We start from the raw sequence: 10,162 nt of genomic DNA on the forward strand, positions 1-10,162 counted from the left end.
TAAATATTATTGGATAATCCATTAATAAATAAGGAAATGTATATAATTTATTTATTTAATAAACATATATATAAATTATATACGTAACATGTTTTACTTACCTTTTTAATATATATATAAAAGGGAAAGTAATTTATTAATTACTTATATGGTAACTTGGGTAGTAATATTTAATCTGATGTATATGTTTTATATTTAAATAATAAAAATATACATAGATTTTATACGTATTATGTTTTAAGTTACTTTATAATATTATGGTAACTTAAGTATTATTGGATAATCCATTAATAAATAATGGAATGTGTATAATTTATTTATTTAATAAACATATACATAAATTATATACGTAACATATTTTACTTACCTTTTTAATATTTTAATATATATTTTTTTAAGTTGACTTGGATTGGAAAAAGGGTTAGGGTTATTTTATTTAGCCTATAAATATAAAGTTATAGGTTGTAAAAGGGGGTTAGAAATATTCACGTGATATATTCTAGAGAGAGAGAGAGTTAGAGAGGGAAGGAGGAAAAAAATCCTATAGAGAGAAGATCAAGAAAGAAGAAGTTTAACTTTCGATCCGAAGGTTTAATACAAGTTCTTCTTCTATCTCTTTCCCTTTGATTCGTGTTTCTGTACATGCCTAGGAAATTCCAGGATTTATAACACAAAATTTTATAATTATGCATGTTTAATTGGGTTAGAACATAGGTTTTATGAAATTGGTTTATATCTGTTCTTGTGTTATGAATTGATAAAATGCATGATTTTGATTTGATTTCTTATGTGAATTTTTACATGTTTAAATTACGTATTTTTCATATCTGTGGAATGATGGAACGTAAAAACATGCCTAGGATTCCTAAACATTAAATAGGGACTATGTTTGAGTTTTAATAAATTTAAATAGACTCAATCATAATGATGCTTGCTATTTGAATGTTTTAAACAAATGAATGGATTTAATCTTTTAAAATATTTTAGCAATTGAGATTAAATATGTAGGATGAATTGGATATAGAAAATCCTTATTTAATGGTATAATAAAATATCATCATGTATTCAGTTTGTGTAGGACATATGATATAGGAAGTTTAAAGAAATAATAAGTCATTCCTATTATGTGATAACTTGATATCATATTTATCATAGTTATTTATGGAATGTTTGATGTATTTCCTTAATTGTTATATCAATTGTTGGATTGTGTAGTTTAATGCACCGGTATGGGACGGTGGCATTCTAAGGATGGATTAACTTATCAGTTAAGTCCTACCTGTTTTATATAAGGGAATGGATTAACTAAAATGTTAAGTCCTACTTATATTTAAGTCAGGTCAGCTGAACAAGTTGAATGACTTATGGAGGATTAATTTATTATATAAGGGAATGGATTAACTAAAATGTTGAGTTCTACTTATATTCAAGTCAGGTCAGCTGAACAAGTTGAATGACTTATGGAGGATTAATTTATACTAGATAGGATGGTTACTAGATTATATATATATAAGTATGGTGTCATGATATGAGCTTGAGTCTCAGAATCAATGGTTAGGGCACGTATATCGCCAGGGATGTGTAGCTAGATATAGTGTAGTTGTGTACCCTGGTAGGTCTAGGTACTCATGCCCACTATATGTGCGTTTTGCATGTTGCCTACTATTCAGGTTGAGATAACCCTATAGTCTAGTGAGGTTCCTTTAGTGTGTATATATATATATACGGACTACTAGTTATTGTTGGATTGACTAGGATGTATACGTGTATCTGATCTCTGCTTGAACTGTAGTAGAGTAAAACTTGTTTGTGGGCCTGACCCACCATTATTTTTCAGGTGTTCGTCACGAATAGAGGTTGTTCGTGCTGAGCGGGGATCAGTTTACTTCATTCTTCCGATGCTACATAAGAGTTCCTTTATGATTCAGTTTCCTGTTTTAGATTACTGTAATTTGTTTAGTTTAGATTTTCTAGGGGTCCACACAGTATGGATTCCCGAGTTGTATTTTGGAGGATCAGTTGTATCAGAAGAGTTTATTAATTAATGGAAATATATTATGAGGTTTATTATTAGATTATCATTTTAGTTTCTTGTCAGCATTTTATTTATTCTTCTTTATTCTTTTGTACTTTGTGTTCGTTTATTATCAATTTGTTTTGATATCCTTGGGTATTTGGGCATGGGCTTGGCCAACTCGCGTTCGGAAATCCGGGGGTATCACAGCTGCTCAATCTAAACTACCAAACCTTGACAATAAGTCTATGACCAACCACCAAAACTTATGTCCCTTGTGGATTATGTCTCCTGAATCTCAATACCAGTTACTACTTAATTGCTCATTCACCTCTCCTGTATGGCGTTTCATCAAGGATAAGTGCAAAATTTAGACAGCTATTACCAATTAGGAGAACCTTGTACAGTGGTCTAGTTCTCGGTGGAATGTAAACACACCTAAAAATCTATACAGGAAATTGGGCTTATCAGCCATAGTGTACCATACTTGGGAAGAAAGGAATGCCAGAATCTTCAGAGGGAAGAAAGTTCGCAGAGGGTTGTCTGTGCTAAGATCTCTTCCACCATTGCTGCCATCTTGAAGCTTGGCCGTCTCAAGGATTGCTCGGCATCTAGATCTATTCTCATGGATCGGAACATCTCACCGTCTTTTACAAGACCTCCTCCACGCTCTCCAGACTGAATCACGACGGCTCAGCTGTGAATTGATATCACTGGATTGTATATGGTTGCCATTGACAGCTGATGCCGTTAATGGTAGTTTTCCATTTGGGTTCGGGTCTTCCCTTGTTGGGCCGATTTTAACAGCTTCATGCTGTTTTGGGCTTGTAATGTTTCTTTGGGCCTAAGGCCTCTTGTACATACTTTTAATCTATGAAAATTGCTTTAATTTTTGAAAAAAAAAAACAAGTCAAATACGTGACTGAGCTGATACTTAGAACTCTTACTATTTTAAGTGGTTCCAATTTATATTTTAGTGTTTATTTTCTACAATGTAAGAGGATAAGTATCGCACTCTTATTAAGTCCATACATTTATTGATGTGATACACTGATAGATTGCACACGCGAGTTGTCAATGTGAGAATTGGAGTCAGGCCGCTCTCTATAGTAAAATACATGTGGCCTGTAATGCCCTTGTTAGCTGCAGAGAGAAAAATGAGATGAGTCAGTCATGCTCAACCCTGTTTTTGCAACTTCTGCTTTAAAGTTCATCAGATTTCTTAAATATCTGCCTCCAATAGTCCATATAAGTTTATGTTTCAAATGTTGCATAAGATGTCAATTCTTGATCTTTATTTATCATCATGTCCACACAAACTACCATCTAGTATACATGAAAAAAGATCATCACATTTATACTACTTGGAAACACATTCTAGATCAAGGGTTACTACTACTATAGTCCATAAAAGTTTCTGTTAAAAAATAAAAGCTAGCCCAGTAAGTTTTGCTACTACTCCAGTATGGGCTCTTGTTCTATCTCTATCCAGATTTGAAGTACTTTGTGTGGTGAATTGACTTTCTTTAACCAAGATCAAGAACTAGGCTCTTTAAAAATTTTCATTCCCAATTAGCCACAACCAATCTAGAGCAACCCCTGTAAATATGCCACCTAAAAGACATAACACTAGCAAATTGCCCAGCGCATTTTGCTCCGAACCCTACAAAACAAAATGAAAATTTTGATTTCATACACATTTTGGACTTTGATGCTATGTATCAGAAAAGATTTACGAAAAAAAAATGTTAACTAACCTTGTAGCCTTTAGGAGCCACTGTCAGGACACAGACGGTAAGATAACCATTGGTTAGTCCCAAGATGGATACGAGTGTTATCATCCATCCCTGATCACCGTATTTTGCAGTGAAGTAAAATGCAGGGATGAACAAGAAACGGGACAGTATTGCAAACATGAGGCCCTTTCTTGACTCCAATTTCAGGCATTTCACGAGGGGAATGTACCTTGATATAAAATCCCAGACGTTGTACATTACTATCAGAACAATTGGATACCTGAAAGATCACCAATGTGAAAATTTTCTAATCAGTAGCAGCGTCAAATTTGAGGTCAAACTCGGTGAATCTATAAATTATCTAATGAAAAGGGTGATTGCCAGAGCCAAGTTGTTTGCTATCATTCGGGGGATTTTAATTGTATGCAAGTTCTTATTAATTTTATGTGAAAATTCCAAGGAGGCAATGGTTCTGAAACTAAGAAATTAGTATATGCCATTAAGTTTCTCAGTTTCAAACTACATGACAACTATTATAGGCCGTTTGGAGAACTTGTGCAAGATGTTTTTCAATGAGAACTATTATAGGCCATTTGGAGACCACAAGAACATGATGTAATCTCATTTAATAATCTCTCTTGATGCGCAACCCTAATGTTAAGAATATATAAAGAAAATGAATTATTACAGTAAACCAGCAAGTAAGAAAGGCTAACAAAAGAGTATAACAAAAAATCTAAACAATGCTAGTTTCTTTTACTATATATTTTTTTTATTCTTAAATCGACAGAATTTTCTGAATGCTATGAAAACAATATAACATCACATACTAACCATATGCTTTCAAAGAAATAGTGGTTTCACAGGACAAGACGAAAATGGCTGTTAAATAACCATTAAAGATGCTAACTAGCATTGTCATAAATGAACACTTACCATGAAGGTCCTAGCTTGTGTGATCCCGTATTTTCATATAAGAACCTGGGGAAAATTGACAAAGTCAAGACATATATTAAATAAATGCATAACATATAATCTACGTTCTGAAAGAATAATTGTTTGTTGCTCAACCGCTCCAGTGGCATAGCATCATCTTCAGTCTGCATGGATTCCAAAAATCATCTTAAAGTTTCGAAACTAAAAACCTATTGAACATTGAGTATTGCATGATTGAAAGACATTTTATACTCTTTTAACTTGCCTGTGTTTGTATGCCAGCAGCAGCAAGGTCAGCGGAAACAGCTGTTGATCCTTCGGAGGCTGCCTTTGAGCAGTAGTGCTTCACAATTGGTAGTTTGGGGAAGACGATTGCATATAGTAATATGCATAGAAACTCAAGGAATGTGGAGATGGCAAGGAATAACACTGCAGAAGAAGTAATAACAGACAAAGTTATCAACAAAAACTTTTGAAACTTCACGACAAAAATCTGAAATGGTTCCATACATACTAGCCCCCTTGCGTTCACCATTATCAGATTTTTCGAAAACTGCTTTTGTGATTAGCCTCAAAGCAGAGGTCAGAGCCCCTGATGCAGCCAAACCAGCGAGAAATGACTGCAACATCCATAGCAGGAATTTTCATAAAAGTGGTCAAGGAACATAAGAAAAAAAAATACATTTAACCACAAGACTGACTTGGATGAACTCGGGGCTCATGATGATAAGTCTCCAACCATTCCGCCTTGAACATGGGCATCTGCAACCCCAAAAGCAGCAACTAAGACACATATGCCAATAAAAGTTCCGATCCCTCCTTTTCCTGATGTAGCTAAATCCAACTGTCAAAGATGAAAGAAAAATGGAGTCGAGTTGGTTGGAAGCATAATTCTGAGTTGACGTTCTTTGAATTATGGATTTCTAAAACCAAATGGAGCCAATTCAAGAACATGGACAACAACATCAGACAAATGGAGCAGTGGCAGTACTTACAATTAAGAGCAACAAAGTACTCGAGAAGAAAAGGATGTATCCCGTTATGATACGTCGCTTTGTATCAATCCTTGACTCATTGCATGAAAGTATTGCAACTGTACAAAATGCGAACGGTTGATAAACGAGGGTAAGTACCCTGGCAGGATGGTATTTCTTCTATGCAAAAGAAACACACCACAAAAGAAATTGGTGCACAGGTTTAAAATCAAATCAAAAATCATAATTTTACATTGGATAAGTGTTTTGTGACATTCAATTTATGTTGGTGGGAAATTTGTCCTTGATATTATGTTGGCGGGAAAGATGTATAAAATGAATCAATTTAAAGGAAAGAGTCATAATCTGAAAAGAAGGATGGAAAATAACTATGGGCTAAGTACCGGGAACAAATGATAGTAGTAGTCTCCAATCGTCAGCATGCTGTTCCATGACACAAGGGAGCCGAGTCCAAGAATCCAACATAATACCATTGTACAAAACCTTCCCTGAAATTGAAGGGAAAAACACAAATTAGTTATCTTCTTGTATAATTCCACTTCCCTCTGCATAAACCAAATCGAGTCACAAACCTCAAGCCTGGTTGGAGCTCCGTTTACTTCAGCAATAGTCATGTCTTCTTTTCTATTAACAAAAATAAAGTAAATATGCACTATGAAATATCCAACACAAAAGCTCAAATATATGGAGAAAACAATTCAATAACTAAATAGTGAAAATATATTAAAGAATGGCAAATAGGTGAACACCCTATGCACCAAGTTCAGAACTTCAAAGAGTGAATACCTTATCTGCTTAAAAGATCAAATTAGTGAAGCAGAATAATGGAAAGTAACATGAACTGCCCGTAGAATTCTTTTACATGATATATATATATATATATATATATATATATATATATATATATATATATAATTAAAGAAGAGAGAAACTACTATATATCAAGGCCTTTCAATCTTAGCCCCACGTCCTACTATCATATCATAGCCATGACTCACGAGAAGTATGACTGTATGAGAAGTGAAATGCTGGAAATACAAAGGAAAATAAACTAATTAAGATAATACTACACTACATTTCTGCTCCAGTAATCCAAACAAAAGTAGTTTTTTCCTTCATACAAATTAAAATTTATTACTATTTCTTTAGTTGACAAAAGATAGATATAGATAAGCATAACACTTTTTTTTATATTCTTTGATACTTCTCATCAATTATGGGACTTTTTTTTTTTTTGTTTGCAGAGGTACGTCCTAGTTACCTCCCTATATATGCATGATAACCAACGACCCTTTAAACAATCCCAACTTGCTACAACGAGCGGTAAAAGACAATTATATACTATCTTCTTTTTTTCTTTTTTTTCTTTTTTTTTTTTTAAATGTACTTTGAAAGATTTCAAGTTACTTTCCAAAAAAAAAAAACTGTAAGACTTTTGTTTAAATAAGAAAAGGAAATAAAAAAGAAAGACAAACATATTTGTAAAGGCACTACGACCAATCTCTATCTGAATTTTCAAATTTTATATGTTAAATTTATTTGAGGTATGATGTGACAAATTGATATTTGAAATCTTGATATATCTATATTCTATATATAAGAACTTTAAATATGTCAAATTTATTAATATTTTGACAAAAGTTATATTGATACGTGGGACTCATATATTAAAAATAATATAATTAATTTATTTGACACACAACTTGTTGCTTTGAAAATTTAACTTTTGTTTTAAGGAAATGAAAGGAATTTTAAGAGCATAAGAGAAAAAGAAAGAAAACTTTAGAAAATAATTTTAAAAATTAAATTTTTTTGGAAAGACATTATACATGGACAAACATATACATAGACATATACATGCAAAGAAAATATATAAATATATGTCTAATATATTGATAATTCAAGGGTACAGATTAACCCAACATAGATCCAATGGATTTCGATAAATTTAGGTGTATGGAAATATATAAATATGAAGAGCTAGTCCATTATAATAAATCAAAAATGAAACATGTTTATATATATATATATTGGTTACCATATTCTTTTTTTTTTTCAAATGAGAGATTGAGAGGTCACCACTAGGACATATTGTGGGCAAAGATATGGATGTGTGTTTGCTTTTAACAATTTTTAAAAAAAAAAAAAAAAAATTAATATTAAAAAAAAGTAAATATTTTTGACAGGCTTTATGTTTTTTTTTGTTGTTATACCTGACTGGAGAGAAAAGTTCTATAATTATCTTCTGCTTGCAAAATTGTGATATTGACTTGGCATAGCTTTGTGTAACTGAGAACAACCTACAATTAAAATGAAAATAGACATAAAAATTTAACTATGTCAAGAAGTATAATCAGAAGTATACCAAAAATTATTAGATGGTCCTAATTTAAAAAAATATTTAGTGAATTAATTTAATAAAAATTCTCTGATTATTAAATTTTATAATTTATTAATACACTTTTATGAGACTATTTTCTCAATTTAAAAATTTGTATTTAACTAATCCATCAAGTATTAATAATTTCTCAAAGTATACACTATACTTAAGCCAAGCTTTTTGTTGGTTGAATTAACTATATATGCAATGGCTTTCACTGTCCATTGCATGATCATAGAAGGAACCAAAATACATGTGCCCTATAAAGCCCTTACTGCAGAGAAAAAACTGAGATGAGTCATGCTCAACCCAGTTTTTGCAACTTCTGCATTAAAGTCCGTCAGTTCATAAATAAGGGTCTGACCTATTTACATGTGGCCTATAATGCCCTTATTCACGAGACCTGACGCGATGCATGAGCTTTTTTTTTTATTATTATTTAATTATTTAATTTAGAAAATAGTTTGATATCATCATTTAATTTAGAAAATAGTTCAATATGGATGAAAATAGTTTAATATCGATGAATTATTACAAGATATTACAAATAAATTTAAACATTGAACTCAATCACCAAGTTGATATGCTCCAAAACCATGAGTAATATTTTGTTGTGAAAATTAATTAAGCTACAATCTAATGTTTTATTTGGTTAGGCTGGACACCTCAATAATGTCCACAATTATGCTGAGCAATTAATAGTAATTAGTTTCGACGCCTTAATGTCCACGATTATGGTGGGAAATTAATACTAATTTGTTTTGCAAGAAAGGGCTAGAAAGACCAAAATGCCATGCTATACAGACAGAATTTAAAACATAAGGAGAAGGATAAAACTGTCTTTCTGCGAGAGTACAATGTCATTAGTAAAATACGAAAATCGTAAAAGGTCCAAATCATTTGCATAATAAACAATGGAGGAATGGAGTAAGATCCAAAAATAAGAAACAAAGTGGTCCTACAAGCAATGATAACGGTTACATTCCGTCAATTTAAAAAAAAAAAAAAAAAAAAAAAAAAAAAAAAAAAAAAAATTGATTAAAAAAATGAGAAAGAAATAAATGTAATACCTGTTTATAGACGACAAACTTTGGGAGAGAGCCATTCGAGTTGGAAATAAATGTAATTTATTTTAAAATTAATTGTTGAAATAATATACACGTGGTTGGTGTTTGAAATTGAAGAAGTGTACATTGAGTCATTCATACAAACACATATTTTTACGTCTATCATTATGTTTGTTTTTAGACTGGGATCACTTAGAAATGTACAAGATAGTATTTTGTGTAAAAAAAATTTCAACTTAATCAATTTTTTATTTCTTCATTATTGTTTTTGTCTTTATCCGTACAAATAAATGAAAATTAGGATACCGTCATTATAAAAAAAAATGCTAAAAAACAGGTACCTTTTCATTTTTTTTTTGTCCCCCTTTGAACACTCCATGTAGATGGGACCACTGTTGAAAAATGACCTTTGAATTATTTAATTATGCTATTTATACCTTGATGCAATTTGTGTCCTGAATTTGGCAAATAATTATTGGATTTAAATTGTGAGAGCGAGTATTGAGTCTTGTGGCTTGTTAGTGTCCGCCTCTCTCCCTCATTAGAAGTGTCTTTTTAAGATCCATAGAAGATGGAGATTGGAGATGGTGTATTTCTAACTGTGTAAGCGAGTACACCTTAGTTTGGTACACTCACGAGAAGTCTAAGGAGCTGTTGATTTTCAGGAAAAGTTCAATTAATTTAATTTTCACATACACAGATATTTACATGTTTATTATATGTTTGTGAGGATAATATGTATTTTGGCTTGTTTTCATATGCATATATAATCAAGCACCTCTCATCATCAATTATTTTCATTCCATGTCGTCTTGTATTTGTTTTCATTTGTTTTTATTATTTTTTTATTTTTTAAATCTAGTTCATATTTCTCTTAAAGGAGAGAAATGTAAATAGCAAGATTGTGACAGAAAATATCTCATTTATGGTATTAATAGGTATGGGCATTGAAGGCCTAGTGCCCCTTTCACCATCATTTTGAATACCATTTCATGATGGTCCTCTTCGGTCAGTAGTTCAAATGTACATGGTCC

At 31.8% G+C, this 10,162-nt stretch overlaps 1 pseudogene; it reads right to left on the bottom strand.

Moving 5' to 3' along the window:
* Positions 1 to 3,262: 3,262 nt before the first annotated feature.
* LOC132306622 (equilibrative nucleotide transporter 3-like) lies at positions 3,263 to 6,464 on the bottom strand (annotated as a pseudogene).
* Positions 6,465 to 10,162: the final 3,698 nt, after the last annotated feature.

This window comes from Cornus florida, unplaced genomic scaffold (assembly GCF_030987335.1).
Source record: "Cornus florida cultivar Cherokee Brave unplaced genomic scaffold, ASM3098733v1 CherokeeBrave_3.0.0_Hap2_Chr01, whole genome shotgun sequence".
Classification (NCBI taxonomy): Eukaryota; Viridiplantae; Streptophyta; class Magnoliopsida; order Cornales; family Cornaceae; genus Cornus; species Cornus florida.